The 22,895-nt window shown below is 38.4% G+C and overlaps 1 protein-coding gene across 4 annotated transcripts in view; it reads left to right on the top strand.

The window, feature by feature from the left end:
- The window catches only part of dlgap1a (discs, large (Drosophila) homolog-associated protein 1a), a 189,030-nt gene that overhangs the window by 49,805 nt on the left and 116,330 nt on the right, over nucleotides 1-22,895 (top strand). For all 4 annotated transcript variants that reach the window (XM_049478500.1, XM_022679126.2, XM_022679125.2 and 1 more), the window contains exon 2: nucleotides 16,945-17,011. The gene's annotated coding sequence lies outside the window, so the exon portion shown is untranslated. The remainder of the gene's footprint in view (nucleotides 1-16,944; nucleotides 17,012-22,895) is intronic.

Raw genomic sequence — 22,895 nt, 5'->3', positions numbered from 1 at the left:
GAGTCGCATCATTACAGGGGCTCAGGGGCGCATTATGTCTTTAAATGTGATGAGGTGAGTTTTTGTAGGTGTGTGTGTGTGTGTATGTCTATGTGTATGTGTGTGTGTGTCGTCCTATTTGTTATATACATACATATGTTATATTACAGTACCTTGTAACTACAGTCGTTTTGGCTGTCATCAACTACCAGTGAGTAATCCAGCTCAGAAAGAAAAAAAAAAAAAAACAACAGTGAGCATTGTGGATAAACTGCTTCAATGCATCTCTGTCTTTTAGCTTTTTTTTGCCTGGCTTTTAGCACTGAGACTGGGGACCAGTTGTTATGTCTGTTAGCATCACTGCTTTAATACTGGCTGTTAGCATTGTGGCTAAATCTCTTCATCGAGGCTGACTGCAGTGTCTGCATTTGTCAATTCAAATTTGAAAGCAATTATATTTGTAGCGGCTTAGGTGTTCATTATGTCTTTAAATGTGATTTGTAGGTGTGTTTTGTGTGTCTTCTACTTGTTTTGTACACCTTTAGTAGCTTGTAGCTACAGTCATTTTGGCCACTTGACCAATGACTAGTTCATTGTAAGTCGAATTTCAGTGTTTCCTAAAGGATTTGTCTTGAACATTAGAGTCAATGGATTACTGGATTCCAAGACATAGAACAGATCCAAAAGTGGTCTCAAATGACCCAAGGTAACTTCAAAGCAACTGAAGGCCTCTCTCTCATTGGCTAATGAGATTGGTTAATGTATTTTTTCCAAAGATCATGTGGACAAGCCACAAGGCTATTGGAAGAATGTTTTGTTGAGGGATGAGACCAAAATTTAACCTTTTGGTTCAGATGAAAACAGTTCTTTTTGGAGAAAGGAAAATGTTGCATTTCAGCAAAAAAACTTATCGCATCTGTGAAACATGGTGGTGGTAGTATCATGGGTTGGGTCTGTTTTGCTGCATCTGGGCCAGGACAACCTACCTTCATCGATTAAACCATGAATTCTCAGTTATATTTGAGAATTTTAAAGGGAAATGTCTGCGCATCTGTCCATGAACTGATTCTAAAAAGAAAGGTGGGTCATGCAGCAAGACAATGACCCTAAGCACACAAGTAATTCTACTAAAGAATGGTTAAAGAAGAATAAAGTTATATTTTGGAATAGCCAAATCAAAGTCATGTAATGGAAATGTTGTGGAAGGAGCTAAAGTGAGAAAACCTACCAACATCAAACCTACCAGTTGAAGCTGTTCTCTTTGGAGGAATTGTGGAGTCAAAATTGTGTAAATCTAAGCTTACTATAAAAAACGTAAGAGCTTTACTCACCCAAATAAACATTTTTTTTAAGAGAGAAATCTGTGTAGATTAACATCCAGTACTCATTTGACTTTGAATAAAATGTTTTTTTTTTTTAGATTTAAAGTTTTGTTTTGTTTAAGACTTCGCTGCACTCCCCCCCCCCTCCACGGTAAGACCTGCGGAATTACAAAGGTCCCCAATTTTACATTCAGCTTAAAATACCCTTAATAACTGGTAAATATATAGACTTAATATTTTATTTTAATAATAACAACTCATAACCTGATATTGGTGGCTGATAATGTGTGTAATAATGTGTATTTTTGAATCGCTGAGCTTATTTATTTGTAGGACTGTACCTTTGCCTGCGCATATTGGAGACATGGCGTTTCAGCACTCTGCCTATGGGATCCATCGCCCTCCGGTGATAAACAATGATATCGCATTTGGTTTGTATTTGGTTTGTAAGAGCTGCATGTGTCGGAGTAATAAATGGAGAGCTTCGTTTACAGTGCATTACCGGCTAATAATGTCACTCATAAAACCTAAGGCCTCACAGCCAATCACATTGCAGGGTCGGAACTAACTGTGGTATAATTAAAAACATTTAATATTGGATCTTTTTCCTCAGTAAATAAATTACTAAGTATAATATTTTTGGCCCATTTATTTAACTCTTCTGTTCTCTTTATCTACTTTTAGGACATTGCAAACTCTCAAACTCCACTGTATATGCATGTGTGAATGTGCCCTACTTGTTATGTACACCCACAATACCTTGTAGCTCCCAATTATCCTGGACATTTTATCAGAAACAGCTGCTCTATAGGTGCATGTCACAGGTTTGCAGTGACAGACTGTGAAGAAGCCCATCTGTTGCAGCCACACAACTACCCCATCCATCACTGTAAAGAGACCACCATAGTAGGCTTTTTCAGCACAGCAGTGACATTGTTATGGTAGTGTGTGAGCGAGTGCATCAGGCTCTGCTGTGATGGGGAGGATAAATCACTGCTAGGAGGAGAGTGAGTCCACCACCCAAAAACATCAAGAAAATAAGAGTAGAGGCGCTCTGACACAAAATACATGAATATATGAGATGAATAGATTTGTTGAATTAGCCAATAAGTGTTTCCCAACAATCTCTCAGCTTAAAATAAAGATGGTGTTCAATAAAAATATATAAATACTAATATAATATACTAATATAATAATTTGAGAAAATGATAATGATTTGTCATACTCCATACTAACCCTCTTTTGCACCCTCTTGGCAAAAAGGTTAAGGAGAGAGTGAACACCAGATGGAAAATTAGGTAAGGAGATGCCCACGATGTGCTTATTTTATATTAAGGCTTATGTGTGTTTTCTATCTTCACTTTTATCTCTCAAGATTGTACAGAGTAAATGTCTATAGCGTTGTTTTAAATGTGGTGATGTCGAATCTGATGTGTTCTCCTTCCTTAATATTTAATTTATTATCCGTAGGAGCCGCCTAAACTGAGTGGATAATGAAGTCACATGATCCTGCAGCACCAATGAGGCAGTGAGAAAAAAGACAGATTTAATGCAATAGTCAGTTAAACTAACCTAGTGAAAACGGGACATTAAATTATTTTTTTGCTTTTTCTGGGACCAAATATTAAAAAGAAGGACAGTCCTGGGAAAAACCAAGACAGGTGGCAACCCTAGCCAACAGCCAGTGTAACACCACCACAATAGCCTCACTGGATTGAACTGGATTTTAATTATGCTAATACTCAGAGGTGGAAAGTAACTAATTACATTTACTCACATTACTATTGAGTAGATTTTATGAGTAATTTGTAATTTTTTAAGTAGTTTTTAAAAGAGGTAATTACATTACAAGTTACAAGTAAATTTTGACACAAGTAATTTACTTCACTACATTGGAAAACCTCCGTTACTGAGTATTGTCTGATTAAAAAAAATAATAATTTGTTCTCCATGGCAGCGCAGCTGAACTTTTCCCCGCAGTGTTTATTTTGGTTAGCGGGAGAGACGCTGTGTGGATCAGCTGTGTAAAAATGTTAAAAAGAAACATGTAAATAGCAGTTAAAGCAAAGAAAAAGTTAAAAAATAATAGTGAACTGTAAAACTATAAAAATACAGTTTATAGTCACCTATATGACCATAACTTTTTAACAGTAAAGAAAAAAAACGGATCATAGAAACCTATGCCACTTGTTCTTGAAAATGGTTTATGGGGTGGTCTGAACAAATACTGCCTGAAATGTCCAAATTTATTTAATTTATTAATTATTTAATTTATGATTTGTACTCTTTTTACATCAAATAAAAAAGTAACTATGTAACTTTTACTCAAAGTACATTTTAAATTAAGGACTTTATTACTTTTACTGGAGTAGATTTTTAGATGTGTACTTTTACTTTTACTTGAGTAGAAGTTTAGCAAAGTAAAGGTAATTTTACTTTATTACAGTTTTTCAGTACTTTTTCCACCTTTGCTAATACTGTATGAGCAGTGTAGGACGAGGCTGATAGCTGGCATGCAACACATTGTCTACATTGCACTTCCACATTCGAGTGTCTCCATCTCTGCGTCGCGCTGCAGTTTAAACATGAAGGCGGGAATGCGTGGGTGGCTTAGCGGACCAATCACAGTTGCAGCTGTCCATGTCACGCAATACATTTCTGGTGGGGATGCACGTCATGCTGCAGCGTGGGGACCCCACGGAAATATATAAATTGTCCTTAACACCATGTTAGCGATGTTGTACAATTGTACCAGCTGTTGTGCTAATGCCACAATAGCAATGTTGTATGAAGTCAGTAGTTGCCAAACCGATGTTGGACAATTGGATGAGGCTGGTAGCCGGTGTGCTAGTACCATGGTAGAGATGTTGGACAAGGCCCAAAGCTGGTGTGCTAATGGCCTGTTAATAATATTGAATGAGTCTGGTAGCCGGTTGGCTAATACCATGGTAGAGATGTTGGACAAGGCCCATAGCTGGTGTGCTAACATATATGTTAATAATATTGTATAAGTCTGCTAACTGGTGTGTGATGGTAAATGCCATGGTGATGATTTTGAATGAGGCTCGTACATGGTGTGCTAATGCCCTGGTAGAGATGTTGTACAAGACCCGTAGCTGGTGTGCAAACACCATGTTAGCAATGTTGGTTAAAGCCAATATTAGATGTGTTGGTGACAAGGCAGAAACTGTTGAATTTGTATTTGAAAAATGTAGGTTATTTCCAATCAAATGTATTTGTTCTCATCTGTCACGCATCCTGATGACCTAACAACACCCAAAACACTACATCTAAAATCATAGTAGTAGTAGTAGTAGTAGTAAATCATAATAGTTCTTCTCCACATAAACAATAAAAATATACAATCACACGGACACTTGGCCAAAGGAATGACGTTGCCATTGCTTGTGTAAATTCCTACACACTCTGCAAGATATGGATGCACTTATCCTCGAACTAAAGCTGCTATTCTGCACTTTAACCCCACAGTCACTGTTTCATTCCAAAAGCAATGTGCTGGAGTACAGAGGCAGGCCAGCGCGCTGTCCAATGTCACTGTCCAATTACTTACACACTGCAGAGTACACTGCCATTTATTGCTCACTGGTTGTCACAGCAACCGAGAGCTACACCAGGTCATAACTGAGAAAAGTCATATTTCTATTACAGCTACACAACCTGAGAGGCCACACTCAGGTGATCCAGCCCCAGTGTTTGTGTGTGTGTGCACATATGTCTATTATTACATATAGGTATATTGTGTGTGTTTCTACAGTATAAGACACATGGAAACATGTAGAAACATACAGTGTAATATTATTGCACATAAATACTTATATAACATGCATAGGGTATTATTATTACACATTTTACAAAAAGAGGAAGTATCAGATTGCAATAAATTATATTAAAAAAATTGACTAGCATGATACCAACTCTTGAATATATATATATTGAGCTACGCATACAGAAATAACGTGTAATGCATGTGCAACACAACATGCCAGACGTCTTGGCATGGAGCTGGAGAGGTTCCCAATGGTGCAGCTAATCCTATGCAGCTTGAATATTCACGCAGTTCCTGCAGATTTCACAGTAGGAGTGGAGTGTTGATAGAACGTCCAATAGCATCCCACACGTTTTTAGACATTTGGCCAAGTTTGGCAGTGCGTGTGGTCATTCCATGGCATAGATGCTATTTGTGCTTTTAGAGCAAGCTCTTGAGATAGCAGCAGTATGTGGATCAGCATTGTCCTGTTGGAATAGTGGTACACTGGAGTGTGCGTTTAGAAAAGATATTTATATATAATACATACAGGAAATTCTATTATATATTGTATGTGTCGGTATAAATAGAAAGAATATTATCATATATGTACAAGTTTTTTTTATTTGTTTATTTTTGCCATTTAAACTCTTCAGGATAAGTCAATAACTGGAAATGGCACAAAGTCCAGTGCACAAAAAATTGCAGTAAACTCCTAGGGCCTTGTCGTGTTCTTGTCCTGTTTTTTGTCCTTCCTGTTTTTTCCCCATCTCCTCATGCTTTCCTAGTCATGTTCTCCCTAGCAAATGGCTCTCTGTGATACTCTCCTTGTCTCCACCCTTGTCTTCAGTGCTTACACCTGTGTTGTTTGTAGCTCCGCCCCTCATTACCTTCTCCAAGTGATTCCTGTTTCCAGTTCCCTCCATGTGCAAATATAGCGCTTCCTTCCTTCTTTCCTGTTTATTATTAAAGTATTACTTGCATTTCCTGCTGCATACCTGACAGGCCTTTAATGAAAAATAATTAACTAAAAAAATGAAAAAAAAAAAAAATGCATTTTAGTACTGAAAATATATTCTAAATATATGTTGTAAAAAAAAAAAATTGGTTATAAAAAAGCAAAAAAGCATTTTTTGGTTAACAGCTTACAGCTAGTAAATAGCAATGAAAAACTAACTGAGCTTTGGAAATAGATTTAAAAAAATGTTAATTTCAAAAACTTTGTCTGTAGTAAAGCAGTGCTGGAACAGCATCATAATAACTAGAAAAAGGCACAGAAACAGAGAACTCTGTAACTATTAAAATGATAAGTCTTTAATTGAGTGAAATTACAGATGAAGTCAGAGAGCGGTGAATACTGTCTCCTACACCTTCAAAAGACTCTTTTGGAGTCTGAAACTGGAGGAAACTACTACAGGAAGAGTAGTCAGGTCTGGCTGACCCACATGGCAACAGCCTTAGCCTTTAGCTCAGCTTAAAACTGGACTAAGTCTCAGTTTCAGCAGTGAAGAGAAGAATTAGAGGTTTGACAGGTGAAGAACTATAGTGATAAACTCACTGCTAATATTATAGGACGAGAAAGTAAGAAGAAAAAAACGTATAGCACTGCTACTAGACAACATAGGTAACATTGTAAATAGGTATCATATTATATGCAAGTATTTATAAAAAATGCAGGGAATATTATTGCATATAGCTATACACTGACTATTGTTATGTATAAGTACATATAAATAATACATACAGAGCATATTATTTCTATACATATACAGTACCTCCTGACACGGCATTAAAACAAGTGTGCGTGTGTGCTAGGAGACTGGCGTCAGCAAGGTGCCAGTCTGCCCGCCCACTCTGTGCCATTCCTCAGTGGTAGGGCAGCGCAGAGCTGTGTTTGTGTGTGTGTATGAGAGAGAGGTGTGTGTGTGTGTGTGTGTGTGTGCAGCTCCTCTCTTACTCATCTCAAACTGCTGGAGATGAGAGCTCATTCAGAGACACTAGCTATTCATGGGACCTTTTTATAGTCTCGCTGTTACACAAGCTGAACGTCGATCCACAATAACAGCCATTCATTTGCTTGATGGGTCAGAAATGGCTGGAGATTTTTCAGAACGGTCGGCGCTCTCCTCTTCGTAGTCGAGAAGCGGCAGATAGCTTTGGGGGAGCTCTGTGATTGAATGAGGCAGGATTGAGTGGATTCCAGATAAAGCATCAAGTCAAGACCCTTCATGAGATTCTTCTCGAGTGCGGCACGTCTGTTGATGCTAAGAAATGCTGCATAGTAGTAATACATAAAATGAGCTGTGCAATAAAGCTACACAATATAATAACATGCAATAAGTCATATTTCTTTGTGAATATATATAATAAACTCAATATGTCAAATTTTTGCATGTTGTCTAATATGCCAAATTTTACTGAAATATAGCCATGGACTTTTTTTTTTTTATTTAATTCTTTTTCCATTTTCTCCCAATTTAGTAAAGCCAATTGTCTTACCTATTCAGCTGCTACTGAGCTGTATACCCCACCCCCATCACTAGTAATGCCACAAAACATGGAGGGTGAGGACTAGCACATGCCTCCTCTGATACATGTGAAGTCACCCACAGCCTCTTTTTTAACTGCTGCTGATGCAGGATGGCCAAGTAGCATCACAGCGCACTCGGAGGAAAGCGCAGCGACTCGGTTCTGATACATCAGCACACAGGCGCTCTATGCTGATTAACATCACCCTTTTGGAGTGATGAGGAGAAAGAGCACCATCTACCCACCCAGAGAGAGTCAGTCGTGCAAGCCCAAATCTGGCAGCTAATGGCAAGCTGCATGACCGGGATTCGAAACCAGAGACCTCACAATCATCTCTTTACACAAAGATCTCTTTACACATCTCTAAGATGTTAGTGTTCTCAGTATCACTATTAGAGGTGACTGACCGTTGTATGCGATGGCTTCTCAAATCTTCACACTAGCAGTTGAGGCAGTGTGCCACCAAACCGATGAAACAATATGAAGACTTTTGGCTAAAATTGAAGCCGAACAAAACTGAGACACTTGGTTGAAGGTCAAATACATTTTTTTTTGTTTGTTTTGATTTTTTTTAGTTAATATTGGGACTTTATTTCTTTACCATAAATGCATAAATGAATTAAATTAAAGGTATTTTTTGTCTTCTTGTCTTATTCAAGAAAAAACAAAGAAAATTTGAAATGTTGATCGTCCCAGCAGACATACCAACAACATGATTTGATTGTGTCATAAAAAAAAATCATTGTTTGGTATACATTTAATCAAACAGTAAATATTCTTTTTTTGTTGGTGCTATTTTTGGCTACATCTATTTGGGTACCCAATATTTAGTGCTCTAACCTTATGCTGGTTCACTGTTTGTTCACCTTACTTGGACAAAATCCAATAGGTTCTGACCACTTTATACTAGGAGCGCCCCAAAAGACCTGCCTATTGTTTTGTAGATGTTCTGACCCAGTCATCTATCCACCACAGTTTGGTCTATGAAAGTAAAAGTGCCTCTGATTCTTTCTCTCCTTCTGTGGTTTTAATGTTATGACCGATCGATCTGATGTGCGGACCTGTAGCTCAGAGATTAAACAAAGGAAAATGATATCTTCTGGTGGGGCTGAAACCCCGGTGGAGCCCCTCTCTCATCTCGTTTTCTCTTTTCCTTCGACTCCAGCTGCTCCCGGGGCGCCTCCCCGCAAGACCAGCCCGTTTTCCTGCCGCGTGTTGTTTTAGTCATCCAGCTGAGAGCCCTATTGATCCTGAAATCACAGGCCACTTCCCACGGGAGAGCCGCTGGACTATCTGTTCTCACACCTCTCCGTAGCCCACTCATACACGCTACTCATCCACTATACACTCTCTCTCTCTCTTTCTCTCTTTCTCTCTATCATTCTGTTTCACACCTGAGTACAACCCTCCCCCCTTCCCCTCTCTATATCTCACTTTCTCTCAGCTGAGAAGGTGCTAAAATAAAACCTGTGTCTTGAAATTCGCTAATAAAGCCTATCCTATTTCTGTGCCCCTGTTTTAGCATGCAGGATCTGCTAGGATTGTTTCTTTAGAGATATATTGCACAGTGGTGAGATGTAGCAGTGTAGGAGGGATTGTATTGGATGTTTAATGGAATAAGTAATAGCTTAATATAGGAATTCACAGAATATTTGGCAACTTAAATAAAAAAAAAAGACGAAAACGACAAAAAAAGCACATTCCGTGTTTGGCTATATGAAAAGTGAAAACAAACAAAAAAAAATTTAGACAGAACAATGACAGGTTTAGGTCATTATGTAGCATTTAGCATTTACGCTAAAAATCACACTAATGCTGCCTTCAAGTCCTCCTCGGAAAAATACTACTTAAGACGTTGGAGGTCTTAATTACTGTACGATTTGAGGTGGTCAAGTGTTTTTTGGTCGGGTGGAAATGGACGCCATTAGAAAAATCTTTTTGTTTATACTTTTAGTCTAGTATAAAAATCTGGAGATTTATTTTGCCATACTCCAAGAGAATGAAGGGAATAAGGCACGCATTAGTTGTGTGATTTTTTTTTTATCTCATTAGAATAATAAATCATACTAGACTTTTTTCAAGTATTTTTCAAGTATTGCTAGTGTTCAGGTGTTGTAGCAATAAAAGAACTTGTTACTGACATGCCCCCAAGGTCCAGCTGAAAAACACAAGTTGAACCAAGCTAACTTTAGGCAAGACATTTCACTCTGTGGCCATCTTTGCAACACAGCTGAGCAGTTGTTTACAGTCATCCATGTACAGCCTCCCATCTGTTTGAATGGGGAGAGATCAAGTACTCTAAACTGTTTTTGTCTGTAAACTGTATATTATTGTTTTTAGAAGCATATTTCAGATTACCAATAAAATTAGCTGAAAACTTCATGAAAAGCGTGGAGTGTTTGGTTCAGCAATGCACAAAAAATCAGAACTTTTTGTTAAAGTGTGGGGGAGTTTAGAGAGGTTTTAAAACATTTACATCAGGTTCATGACTTTCACTATGGGGTGGGGCCATGGCTATCTAACCCCTTCTCAGAGTTCTGCAGAAGGGGTACCTTCTGTATTAACTGCCTGTAGCCTGCTCCTAGCTCCGGCTAACTCTGCTGGAGCGGTTAGCCGCTAATGCTAATGCTCCAGCCTATAGAGAGCTGGAGAAATTCAGGAATCTAAACTTACTGTAAACAAACAAAGGTGCTTTACTCACCGAAATAAACAGTTTACAGCAAATAAATTAGTGTAGAAAAAGTAGAGAAATTATGTTTTTTTTATATTACAGTTTATTTATCTTAGCTTTACTTAACTTAGTTAGCTACCCATCCCACACCACCAACCAGTGACAAGACCTGCTGAATTAGAAGTTCCTTATAGTGTTTCTTAAAGTCCGCCTTATCATCCGTTGCGCTTTATGTGTCTTATCAAAATAGACCAAGAAATGGTTGTTCATTGATATTGTTCCTTATAATATGATAATCACTGTTGCCCCATTGGAAATCAGTGTGCTGTTTACTCCACACTCTTTTTTTTCCTGTTTGATTTGCCTCGGCTTTGTCCGCAGGTCACCTTCAGCGTGTTCCTCATGACTGGCTGGGCCCGTTTCCCACCAGTAAAAACATTCAAATGAACCCTGACTAGCAAATTAGCCCCGGCTACAGCGCGCCCACAAATCACTCCTGTGCAGAGGTGCTGCTGATACCAGGGCGTTTGCTGCATGAAAAGTGAGGCGTGTTAGCAACATCTGACTCCACTTCACACACTGAACCCTGGCAGCTGCTGCCGCCACTGTTACTCCACTCTCACACACACACACACACACACGCACATGCACAACATCACACGGAGACACAGATAAGCACAAACCACACTGTAATTTCCAGCTGTGATGAAAAATAATACAAAGAGCAAAGAATAACGATCCCTGGCAAAAACATTTTCCCCACCCCGCACTCGTGCAGTCGTCCTTGAAATTAAAAGAACATAAATTCACTTTTAAGCTTCAGTGTTTGTGCCATTCCAAGAATTGTGCATACTCCACACGCCTAGGTGTTTGTGAACACCCCTTCTAATGAATTCATTTAGCAACGATATCTCCCAAAATTGAGTAAACACTGCACGCTTCTGCAAATATTGTATTAGTGCTGGACAGTATACTGCTTTAAACAGTATACCAGAAGAGGCTTTTGACCCGGTATGGATTTTTCCCATACCGCCATACCACTAGAGGCACTGTGGAGTGCTGTGCAGTAGCACACAGTGGAGATCAGCTCCCCCAAAGAAGACACACAGCTCCTAGATAAAGCTAGCCAGTTTAGACCACAATAATGTATTGTCCTGACGGACAGTTCTGGTGGAAACAGGAGAGTTGAGGTGCACATTGAATTCTGCCGTGATTTGGGCAGCCGTGGTTTTATATATTTTTTATACAATCCGGGTTAGCATCCACAGTTCATCCTGTTGGATGTGGTTTGTCCTGTTATGCTGACATTACCCTGGATACCGTGGCTCTTGATACATCACAAAGACTTGCAGTCTTGGTCACAGATGGGCCAGCAAGACATGCCCCAACAATTTGTCCTCTGAACTCTGGTATGTCACCCATAATGTTGTGTCGCATTGCAATATTTTGAGCAAAACTGTGCTCTTACCCTGCTAACTGACCTTTAACCTTCACACTCTGCTCTTACTGGTGCAATAATGTGCAATTAATGAAGATTGGCCTACAGGCTGCTCGAATTTAGCCATTGAACCTCCCACACTAAAATAACAGGTGTTTTAGTTTCATTGTCCAACACCTGTATATTGACAATGATTGGTTATTGTCTACATGAGCCACAAAGCTATACTGCTAAACAAATCACATTCACTACAATGGTTCACAACGAGCTAGACTCAGACAGTTTGATTGTAGTGGAAAGATCTCTGAACTCCGTCCATAATCCCTCTCAGAACATCAGAGAGTGGACGGCTGTGTGAGTGTGGAGAAAGGCAGCTCGTGCTACAGAAGGGAACATATTGCATTATCACGGGGCAGTCATTTTCTGCGTGGCCTGAGGCACTGCCATACATCAGAAGCTCTACACACTCGCGGTCCAGCACCCTCCGTCTCTGCTGCCGTTCAGCGCTTTCATGTGTTTCACATAAACACCAATCAGGTAACCGATTTACAAGCTGGAATTATCTCCATCAATCTTCTTCACATGCGCACAAACACTCCTGGTGGCACAGTAGGGGGTGCAAATATCTAAACAATTGGATTATGTTCAGAGTAATGTGCAGCTTATATGATAATATGTGTTTTCTCAGGATCAGTGTGTTGCTCTGCTTGCTGATGCTCCAGTTAAAACGCCTGCATCATATAAAACAATGCACAATACACTGACCATGCCATGATAGTTTTATAGGATGTGGGAGTAGTATCAAGTCCCATAAATTTAGGGACCTTCCACGGAAGATAAAGAACACTGTCTTCTGATGTGGATGTAAAACTTGTCTGTTTTCACGGACAGTTCTAGCTAGAAAACTATGTAGTTAACACTTCTTGATCAATTTACATACTGCCGTCCCATGACTTTTGCCATCAGAGTGTACGTTGAAGCCAATGAATGGTCCTTAATGAACATAAAATGAAATAAATAAAATTAAAGTCACTAATACAAACCAAGCAGTTACACAAAATACAAAAAACTAAAAGCTGAAATTAAATTTGCATATTTTTCACACTATAAGGTGCACTTAAATTCCTTTAATTTTCCCAAAAATCAACATTGCGCCTTACGTATACATTTTACCAGTCAGGTTGTAAGGAGCAGTAAAGCCACTTAGCTGAAGTACAGCATTATACAGGAGTTTCAGTTTAGTTCTCCAGCAGTATTAGCATTAGCTGCTAACCGTGCTAAGCGCTAGCTCTTTAGCCGTTCAGCAATGAGTATCATCGGTCTGTAGCCTGCTGCTAACCCCGGTTAGCACTGCTGGAGCAGCATTAGCATTAGTCACTAACCATGCTAAGCGCTAACTCTTTGGCCGTCCAGTGGAAAGCATTATCGGCCCCGGATAGCACTGATGGAGCAGCATTAGCATTAGCCGCTAACCACAGTGCTAGCTTCTTTGCTGTTCAGAGGCAGGTATAACAGACTGTAGCCTGCATGTTTACTGTGTTAAAATAAGCTACATGGGATGAACTGCTAGCTAATATCGCCCTGCCTTACCTAAACACTCAGGGTTCCTCAGTGTAGCTCTGTCAGGTGGTTATCCGCTAATGCTCATGCTCCAGCTTTAGTGGAAATCTGTAAATCTATGCTTACTGTATATAATAATATAATAAATGGAAGCTCTTTAGTCACTCAAATAAGCAGTTTTCCAGTATTGGTATGACTTTACCGGTGTCACGACCTGCTAAATTTAGAGGAAAGATTTAGCGACAACCCTGTTCCTACTACTAGTTACTAGTTTCTATTGTCTTATAAAATGTGCCTAATAAGGTGCACCTTATAGTGCGAAAAAATGCAGTATATACATCTGAAAAAAAAGTAAGATTATAGGAAAAATGTCTCAGTGCTACATAGCAAATCAATGTCTATAGTGCAGTTTGGCTATTGTCGATGTAATTGTACATGCTGATGAATTAAGGAAAAGCTGTATATATGTATGTGTGTGTACATATAAACAATTAGGAGAAAACACTGAGACACACACACACACACACACACAAAAACTGAAGTAGAGGGTGTGTGTGTGTTTTTTTTTCTTTAAATAAGGCTTTATCTATGCATCATAGATAAAGCATAACAAATCGTGTGTGTGTACATACACGCATTATACATGCAAGTCTTCACTGTACCTGTGTGTGTTATTATATATGATATATGATAGTGTTTTATAGGTTGCTGTTAGGTATTTGTTGTGTTTGGCTCTGGGGTCATTGTTCTGGTGTCGCTGTATCTTCAAAGCCTGATATCTCTGTAATCACCTGATGGCAGAAAAGTAAACAAGCACACACACACACACACACACACACACACAAACAAACAGTGCGCATAATGTCAGGTCAGTAGAGGCTTGTGCATCTGAGGCAGTGTGTTTAATTACCTGCACACAGCCAGATGGGTTCACCCTGATTTTAAGCGGGTTTGAAGTGTGTGGGAAATCCGTGTTATTCTGCTGAGATCCTGTCGAGAGCAGAGCTGTTCAAGCAGATTATGTAAGAGTGGTACTGAAGGACATTATGCTGGCCACTTTATTAGAAACATTTACGTGGTGCTTTCTCTCACGTTCCGCTCTGTGAGCTCTTCTGACCTTCTACTGTAGCTGCACTATTTCTGTAGGTACTTTCATGATCCAACATCCAAAACTTTCACACTTTCACACATTTTTTTGTTTAGTACATTCAAAATAAAACTAAAACAAGCTTTGGATATATATTACACTGGCCAACTGTAACATTATAATCACTTTCTTGTTTCTGCTTTTTTTGTAGCTGGTTCATAATATTACCTTTACAACATTAATCCTTGATTTTTGTATGAATCATTTGATTAAATGAAACAACTATGCTTTTATCAAGTAAATACAAATAGTATAAAATATCATATTAAACAGCAGGATTTCCCTATGGTTCATTACAGATACTTTACTTTGAAAGTATAAAATAATCATTCCACGATTGTATTGAATCGAAACGAATCAAATCGAATCGAATTTAATTAAACCAAATGGAAACAAAAGGAATCATAAGGTGCCAAGAAATTCCCAGCCCTAAACATCTGATGAGCTTCTGTACTGTACTGATTATGGATGTCTTTATTTTTCTCTCATTTTGGGGTCTATAGAAGGTTCTGTAACTCAATTAAATGTGGACCTCCTGTTTTACTGATGTATTTTGTCTGATATATATGTAAATAATGCCTGTTCCCCAGAATATTGTGTCTATTGTTTGTGTATTTCATCTTTCTCTAGTAGTTTTTTCATTTGCTAGTGTATTTTGTCTATAACTTGTGTGTTGTGTCTGTTGCTTGTGTATTTTGTCTGTTGCTTGTGTATTTTGTGTGATGCTTGAGTATTTTGTCTGTTGCTTGAGTAATTTGTGTGTTGCTTGAGTATTTTGTCTGTTGCTTGAGTATTTTGTCTGTAACTTGTGTATTTTGTCTGTTGCTTGTGTATTTTGTGTGTTGCTTGTGTATTTTGTCTGTTGCTTGAGTATTTTGTCTGTAACTTGTGTATTTTGTCTGTTGCTTGTGTATTTTGTGTGTTGCTTGAGTATTTTGTCTGTTGCTTGAGTATTTTGTCTGTTACTTGTGTATTTTGTCTGTTGCTTGTGTATTTTGTGTGTTGCTTGAGTATTTTGTCTGTTGCTTGTGTAATTTGTATGTTGCTTGTGTATTTTTTCTGTTGCTTGAGTATTGTTTCTGCCTCTGGTCCTTTTTTTTGCATTTTCTGGTATATTTTGCCTGTAACTTTTACATTTTTCTCTTCCTTGTGCATCTTGTCTGTTGATTGAGTAATTGTCTGTTACTTGTGTATTTTGCCTATTACTGGTGTATTTTGCCTGTTACTGGTGTATTTTTTTTCTGTTGCTTGTGTATTTTGTCTGCCTCTGGCCTTTTTGTCATTTAGTGGTGTCTTTTGTCTGTTGCTTATGTATGTTGTTGGTATACTGGTGTATTTTCCCTGTTAAGGGTATATTTTTGCATCTTTGTGTTGTCTCTGATCTATTTGTTTTTTTACTGGTCTGTTTAGCCTTTTACTTGCCTTTTTTACGAGTGCGTTTTGTCTGTTACTAGTGTACTTTTTTAGTTACTGGTTAACATTATTATTTGTCTTTCACTTGATTATTTTATGTGTTTCTGGAGTATGTTAAAATGTCCTGGTGTGTTTTATCTGTTATCCTGCATTTGTGCATTATGCCACTCTCAGGGTAGACCAGTGGAACCCCTGCTGTGATTCCCTGCTCTCAAACGCATGCTCCGACACTTCAGGACAGAATTGGGAATTGCTGGTTTTGCAATTTAAGATACGTCAGAGAAAGCATCTAACCATCAAAGCCAGTGACGCCTGGCTGAAATATCATGGCTCCTGCTGAGGCCACGCAATCAAATCCTCACGACTCGACACTGATTGGGAGATTGATATGCAAATGCAGGGCCTAAATGTGAACACTGATTTGGTATCTGTCTGCTTAGAGATTGAGCGGAATTTCCATTGAATGACAATAGTCAGTGATGAACAGGGAGGCGAGGTGGGGAAACAGCCTGAATCCAATATGCTGCAATAACATACTGACATAAGTAGAAGTAAATGTAGCGAAAACAGCTTGAGTAAGAAAGTATCGCTTACAAGAACGTGGTTCACCCAGCAACTACAGGACCATCTTCAACAGTCTTTTTATGAAGGACTGAATTGGATATATGTAGATAAAATACAACCTCCTATTTGTCCGACCACAATACACATTTCCAATATATAATATGATGAAATGCGGAGAAGAGCATTTCATCTTGTTCATTTACAGAATCCACTAGTAACATCATTCAAAGACAGGAGCTTTGGACATAAATAATAAATGAAATGAGAAATTTAATAATTCACAAAAGCTAACAGGAGGCATTTTAGCGCCGTGTTTTTGCTGACTTGCTGTCAAGTTGTTAAACAATGTTGTTACACTTCTTTTTTTCTTGTACAGAGAGCTACATAAATGCTGAAAACTCAATATCTCTATATATTATTGCTGGTTTTATCTTATCCTTTCTGTGTATTTTTTACGATTCTTGCAGCAAAATTCATGTACATTTGATAATAACCTTTTTATATGCTCAAAATGGAAAAAGTGCTCCATGTTTCTCTCTCTTCTTCTCTTTCTAGGGTCGATCGAGGTGGAGTCTGAATCGAGGAATTCCTGTGCCCAGTCTAAAATGAGGAACTTCTGAGGGTCAGTAAGATTGCATATATTTGCTTTGTATTAGGCCCAGCTGATATATTGATTGATATGCAATATCGCTCAATATTGAAATCCTGCAGTTTGTTTTTTGTCAATATTTGGGGAAAAAAAACTCCTAATTAGGCTGTAAAATTAAATAGAGTATTTTTTGCACTATAAGGCGCACTTAAAATCCTTTAATTTTCCCAAATATCATCAGTGCGCCTTTTTAATACGGTACATCTTATGTATGAATTTTGCCAGTCAAGTTATAAGGAGCAGTAAAGCCACTCTGCTGAAGTTTCAGTTTAGTTTTCCAGCACCGGGGTTCTCTCAGTTTGTTTAAAATTTTGTTGAGGGGGTGTCTGACTTGGCCCGTTTTAAAGGTTTCATACATAAAATCATGACAAGTTTTTTTTTGTTTGTTTTTATAATTTTTTTTTGTAATTTTATTTCCCAGTTTACACGGCCAATTACCCAACCCACTCATTAGGACTCCCCCTATCACTAGTAATGCCCCAACACACCAGGAGGGTGAAGACTAACACATGCTTCCTCTGATACATGTAAAGTCAGCCACCGCTTCTTTTCGAAGAGCTGCTGCTGATGCAGCATTGCCGAGCAGCCAGCACGCTTGGAGGACAGCGGCTCGGTTCAGATACATCAGCTCACAGACGCCCTGTGCTGTGGACATCACCCTAGGAGTGATGTGGGGAGAGAGCGCCATCTACCCTCCCGGAGGGAGCAGGGCCAATTTTTGCTCCCTCTGAGCGCTGGCAGCTTGATGGCAAAGCTGCATGAGCGGGGGTTCAAACCTTCGACCTCCCGCTCATAGTGGCAGCGCTTTAGACCGCTGGACCCCCCACCACCAAGTTTTTTAATTAAAATTAAAATCAGAAGTGTTGCAGAACTGCAGAAGTGACCATACATTGGTATTGGACCCCCCTCATCCTCACAGTACGACCGCCGTGGCGAGAATGGGGAACACCCAGTTATTCCTAAAAAGCAGTGGGCCTCAGGTGGTCTCGTTTAGTTGTGAGTGTCTTGATAAATTGTGCTGCCACAGCCATTAGATTACAACTAGTCATTTTAAGCCTATGAAGTGCACCTATGTGGTGTTTCTGATAAAATGACTAGTGATTTTCAATAGACATGGAACAATGACTCACACTTCTGTACAGCTTACTTAGAAAGCTGAAAGTCCTCAGCTGAACCTCTATTTCTCTACCCAAAGTGAATCATCAATAGTTGATGTCTCGGCCAGTTTTGACAGGATAAGAGGTCTGACTTGGGCTTTTAGCGTTTAACACCTCTGTGGTTCGCCGGGATCTTTTTAAATGAGAGTTTTAGAAATGCTGAAGGACGTCTGGCATCAGTTTTTGTCAAAATAGCTTTTAATGGTGGGGTAGTTGAATACTCAGAGTAAAAAGAGTGAATAGTCTTAGGGTCATGTGTGTGCATGTACCAAAATAGCATCCAAATAATTTTGCAAATCTTTTTTAATTGGAACTTATCTCAAATTTGTGTTAATCTTACATCTGTTAGTGTGCCTTTAAGACTCAGTATATGCAGTATATGGACAGTATTGTAAGGTCTCGTTTGTATAGGCAATGTTCCAATATGTTTGTGTATATCTGTTCCAGAGACTATGTATCTATTAGCAATTCTTCTTCTCTACATAGACTAGACAAGCTGTATATGTGTGCATTTGCACAGCTGTGTCAGCAATTGGATTCAACTTACAGTAAATTAGCTGAACGCATTTATTAGTAGGGATGTCTACCAACTTTTAGCAGTGTTGATATGCTATTTTAAACACTGTTTTTTATGCTATGGGCCCTTTAACACCAGCAGATGATGCTGAAGTCTCCAGAATAAGCTCTGCAGGTTTACCTATAGCACTGTATTCTTTTGCTGCCATTCTTCACTTTTATTAAAGGTCAGGTCTGGATGAGAGGCTGAAAATACATTAACATTCCATTGCCTGATTTTATTGCACTGTCGCTGAGGAGACAGCAGAGGAAGTCGAACACATTGAACACACAGTGAACACAGTGTACAAAAACTCTGAAGGAAAATGATGAAAATATATTAGGCTATAATACAAAGACTCAAAAGTGACTCTGGAAGAAAGTACTCTTAAATGTCTGTTAGATTTTTACAAAAATATATTTAAAATATCTGTCAAAATGAAACAATTAACCAAGACGATTTAACTGAAAAAACTAATGTTGAATAAATCTAATTAGTAGATTTCTGCATGTTGATATTTTCCTGTTTGAAAAAAAAAAAAACAATCCTACAACTCTCTCTGAAAGCCTGTAGGAAAGACTAATCTATGTGCATTTTTTAAGCTGTATGATTTTGAAACGTTTTGATATTACTAAAGTATAAATGTACTGGGCTCAGTGTTGTACTCTTGAGAGGGGTATTCAGTTAGTGTTCTCATACTCACTGCACTCTATAAAGTGGTGTAATTTTGAGAGGAGTATACAGTTCTGATACTCACTGTATTATGTTGAGTGGTATACCCTTGCGAAGGGTATCAAGTTAATGTTCTGATACTCACTGTACTCTGTTGAGTGGTGTGCTCTTGAAAGCGGGTATCTACTTAGTGTTGTAATACTTAATGTATTGTGTTGTGATGTACTCTTAAAAGGGGGTATCTACTTAGTGTTGTAATACTTAATGTATTGGGTTGTGGTGTACTCTTGAGAATGGTGTACTGTTGTGAAGGATTTCCAATTACTGTTCTGATACTCACTGTACAAATCTGAGTGTTGTACTCTTGAGATGTTTATTTGGTTAGTGCTCTAATACTATAATAGACTGAGTAATGTACTCTTGAGAGGAGTATCCAGTTAATGTTCAGTTGTACAGTTTTCACTGTACTCTGTTGAGTGATGTACTCTTGAAAGGGGGTATAAACTAATGTATTGGGTTGAGTGTTGAACACTCGAGAGGGGAATCCAGTTAGACTTCTGATACACAGTGTACTGGGCTGAGTGATGTACTCTTGAGAGGTGCATCTTGTTAGTAGTGTGTTTTAAAATTATTTATTTAGCTTCCCCCCATGAGTCGAAGTCACTTTTTAACATTTTAGCCAGATTGTACCTTCTGAATATTTTGAAGGTAAATATACAGTGTGTTGGATTTTATTACAGGTTTTAGATAGTTTGATAAACAATATATTATTAAATTAGTGCATTTTTTTTAACTTAGTTTGGCCTTAATACATTTATATTTTAATAAATTAAAAACGCAGAAGTTCATTTAATTGTTATTGTTTAATAAATGGATGTTAGATATTGTTTGTAAACCTTTTTGTGGCCATCACTTTTGCCCAGAACCCAACAAATGTGTTTGTGTTTACTTTTTGAAATACCATAATCGCACAGAGCAAGCAGTTGTGCTGTAAAAGCAGCTGGAGGCTTTGGAGGCGGCATCATCATTTGCTTGGTTAGGCCCTTGACAAAGCCAGGCTTGGCAAGAATCGCTGTAGCTGTAAGAAAGAGACAGAAATACTGAATGACATTCCCTGAACCGATGCTGCTGGTATCTAGGCAACATTCTCTCTCCAGCGATGATCAAAGGTCTTAACCCTGCTCGTTTTCTGCGGATTTCTATTTAACCTTTACCTTTTAACACTCGGACTGTGTTGTAATGTATGCTCTGTATGGGAGTGTCTATGTCAGAGCTGGTTATTTATCACTTTATGAGGAGATAATGGTGGAAAGTGATGAGAGGAAGCAGCACAAATGGTGTCAGCATGGCTGATGATGGGTTTCAGCTTTTATAACAGGAAAGACTGTCTGGAGATTTGGCTAAAAATAGCCAGCAGTGGACATTTTAGCATGCCTTCGTGGTTTCCCTGATCAAACTGCTAGAACTGCTAGAACTAGGCCTGTTTGCACCGAATATTATGATTTTACCATTATACTATAATGCATTTACACATTAAAGTATATACAGCTCTAGAAGAATGTAAGAGACCACTTAAACATGATAAGTTTCTATCATTTTACCAAAATGAAATCCACTGAAATAAAATCAAGAGGAAGATGGATGATCACAAGCCATCAAACCAAGCTGAACTGCTTGAATTTTTGCACCAGGAGTAAAGGCATAAAGTTATCGTAAAGCAGTGTGCAAGACTGGTGGAGGAGAACATGCCAAGATGCATGAAAACTGTGATTAAAACCAGGGTTATTCCACCAAATATTGTTTTTTAACTCTTAAAACTATATATATACACACACACACACACAAATACTTATTTACTATCCCATGACTTTTGGCATGCCAATGTATAGTTCAGTACATTTACGCTCATTTCAATTTTTTGTAACTGATTGTAACAAATTGCATAATGCTGCATTACTGCATTAATAAATGTTAATCTCTATCAACAAAGCATTAGTGATATCCAAATATAATAAATGAAAAATAAAATAACATTTTAGAAACAGCAGTTTCTTAATGTTATTTAGTCATATATTTATGGCTAATCGCTAACGGACAAACATTACAATGTTTTGTTGGACATAACACTGTTTGAGAGATGATGTCCATCAGAATAGACCATGAACCAGCCAATAAACATGTTTATAAACTAATAAAACAGTAACTTGGCCCGCCCACTGCACTGGAAAAACAGAAGTACTAGTGAAGCAAAGTAACAGATATTTTTTACTAATTTAATGTGATTTAGAAAACTTTTAAATTGTTTTTTTTTTTTTTTTTACTGTTTAGGGATAGTTTATGAAATAAAAAGGTCAATATGAAATATAAAGGGTACTGCTGGAGCAGCATTAGCATTACCAGCTAACCGTGCTAGCTATTTGGCAGTTCGGAGGTTTGGCCGTTCTTTGGCTCCAGATTTACTGGAAATCTTACTTGGAAATCTTAGTGAAATTTCTGTAAATAAACAGAATTACTTCACCCACCCAGTAAACAGTTCTTAGGAGAGAAATCTGTGTAGATTTACATCCAGCACTCGTTTGACTTTTTTTTTTGGAAGAAGAATAACAGTTTTGTTTACTTAGCTTAGCTTTACAGGTCTCGCCACCCAATGGCCAGACCTGCTGAATTTAGAAGGAAAACACGGCAACACCCATGTTCCTTACTACTAGTTATTAGCTACTAGTGTCTCATAAAATGTGCCTTATAATCCAGTGCGCCTTATGTATGAAAACAGAAAATAAACATTTATAATCTGGTGTGCCTTACAGTGCGAACAATACGGTACTTAATTCAGTTCCTTTACAGGCCCTAATGATTGTAACATGGACTATTTTCTTTTTCTTTTCTTTTTTTTTGTGGTGAGAGTAAGAAAAAGAGGCATGGTTTGACACTGGCGACTCTGTAAATCTTCCCTTTTACCATCCAGAGGGCAGCAGAAATGTGACACGTGGTGAGAAAGCGCTCGTTTTGGAATGGCTCCTCAGTTGGCCTATGGCGAGAGCTAAAGCTCATTAAAATTTCAGCTCAGTCTCTCTTTACTTCTGCTGTGTTTCAAAAAACACTGAGCGTTGGGGAGAAAACACAACTTATTTTAATAAACAGAGTTTATTTATTTATTTTTACTTACGTATTTCTGATGTTAATACGGATGCCAGGTGACTTGCTGTGGGTGGAAGTCAGTGGTAATGAGGGCTGGGCCTGTTCTCTGTTTTGGAGCTGATCAATACTCACAAGTCCAGGGAGTTTCTGTTCCTGTGTGGACTGAATCACCGCATGCATAATTCACAACTGGATCATGCTCTGATTCATAACTGTAGTGGGGTGATTTGGGTTGATATTATGGCTTGTTTTTAGTGAGTAGTTAATGCTATGTCAGTGTGCTGCTGTTTATTGACTGTGTATTGCTGTGATTCTGGCCTCTGCGGAAATGCAT

This window comes from Astyanax mexicanus, chromosome 4, assembly GCF_023375975.1.
Source record: "Astyanax mexicanus isolate ESR-SI-001 chromosome 4, AstMex3_surface, whole genome shotgun sequence".
In the NCBI taxonomy this organism is placed as follows: Eukaryota; Metazoa; Chordata; class Actinopteri; order Characiformes; family Acestrorhamphidae; genus Astyanax; species Astyanax mexicanus.
This window is presented reverse-complemented; position numbering and strand designations above follow the sequence as displayed.